This window comes from Propithecus coquereli, unplaced genomic scaffold, assembly GCF_000956105.1.
Source record: "Propithecus coquereli isolate 6110/MARCELLA unplaced genomic scaffold, Pcoq_1.0 Scaffold13, whole genome shotgun sequence".
Lineage (NCBI taxonomy): Eukaryota > Metazoa > Chordata > Mammalia > Primates > Indriidae > Propithecus > Propithecus coquereli.
Genome location: NW_012137191.1, coordinates 13532758 through 13534569, shown reverse-complemented (window position 1 = coordinate 13534569; position 1812 = coordinate 13532758). Strand labels below are relative to the sequence as shown.

The following is a 1812-nucleotide window of genomic DNA, read 5'->3' as shown; positions in this document are numbered from 1 at the left end:
GTCTTATAGGATATTTGAAATTTGATCTTAGTTTATTCCCCTTCTGGCTGGGTGAAGCATAGGCTTAAGTTATAGCTCTGTCAAACCACGTGCCGTTAGAGATTTATGTTCTAGAAAGGCCGTTCTGCAGCAGGGAGGAGGATGGGGTGAAGGGAAAGAAAAGACTCAAAGAAGAAGATCATAATAAAAAAATCATTCTAGTAATCTCTAGATAAATACTCAGCAGCTACTTGGTGGGGAGGTGGGAGGTTTGGTAGGGGTAGGGCACTGGCGAATAATGGAAGGAAGATTTACTTTTTTATTGAATATTCCTTTATATTCTTTGAATTTTATATCATATGTTAACATGAATACCTCTTCAGTAAGATCTAAACCAAAGTTGTGACTAGCGGAAATAGGAGGGGTCAGACTCGAGAATTATGTAGGAAATAAAATTGATAGAATGTAGTGATTGTATATAAAGGGAGGAGGAAAGAGGAAAGACAAAAGAAATAAGAATGAAAATTGAGCCTGACTTTCTAGGATATATAGAAGAGGGTTGAGACATAAAAAAGATCCATTCTGGAAAGGTTAGGTTTGAATTGCTGTGTAATCCAGGTGGGCATTTATTAATAGGAGGAGTCAGAGGGATTTTAAGGTCAGATAAATGATCTGGTATGGAAAAGCAAATTTGATAATTAGCATATAAGTGGAAATGGAAGCTGTCTTGATATGCTCAGGGAAAATGTGTAAAATCCTAAGAGAATGGGACATTGGATTAAATATTGGGAAGCAGTCGAATAAATTAGTTCAAGAAAAGGGACTCAAGAGGACTCAGTAGGGATGGAATATTCCCATATTTTTAAAGTTTTCATTATTTTGTATATTTTCCACATGTTTTAAGTTGAGAGGGTGCTGATATAGAAGTGATGAATAAGTTACAGGGAGATGTGATCTTAGTTCATATGAGGAAGAACTTTTTAGCTGTTTAGAGTTACCCAGAATTTGAATGATTTACTTCAAGATGTACTGAGCTCCTTCCCTTTAGAAGTGTTGACATTAATGTATATGACTTTCTGTCAGGATAATGTTAGCAGCAGGTGTAGTTGACCATGGACAACACGGGTTAGGGTGCCAATATCTGACCCAGCTGAAAGTCCATATATAACTTCTAACTTTCTCATAACTTTTGACTACCTCCAAACTTAACTACTTAATAGGCTACTGCTGTTGACCAGAAGCCTTACTGATAACGTAAACAGTCAACACTTACTTAGTATATATATTATATACTGTATTCTTACAATAAAGCAAACTAGAGAAAAGAAAATGTTACCAAGAAAATCATAAGGAAGAAAAAATATAGTTACTATTTATTGAGTAGGAGTGGATCATCATGAAGATCTTCATCCTTGTCATCACATTGAGTAGACTGAGGAGGAGAATGAGGAGGGGGTGGTCTTGGTGTCTCAGGAGTAGCAGAGGCAGAAGAAAATCCACATCTATGTGGACCTTCACAGTTCAAAACTATGTTGTTTACGGGTTTATTAAATTCTGAATTTAATTGAAGGATATACAAGATAACCTTAAAGGGGTTCTGTAATGATATAGTATAATAGGCTTGGAGATATATTAAGAGAATAGACATATAGAAATTATATAAATAAGAAGCAAAATCAATAGAAGTTTTATGCAGATACTTGCTGTTTTTAGACTGTTTGTGACATTTTTAAAAAGAAAGAGATCACATTACTAATGAAATTCAAAGCTTGTTGTTTTACGGACATCTTTTATACTAAAAAAAGTACAGAGAGCACTTTGCTATTTGTCAAT

General features: G+C 34.8%; 1 protein-coding gene across 1 annotated transcript in view; it reads left to right on the top strand.

Annotated features, from left to right (window-relative positions):
- FBXL5 (F-box and leucine-rich repeat protein 5) overlaps positions 1–1812 on the top strand; it is a 50453-nt gene that overhangs the window by 17262 nt on the left and 31379 nt on the right. The gene's annotated exons all lie outside the window — the stretch shown is intronic.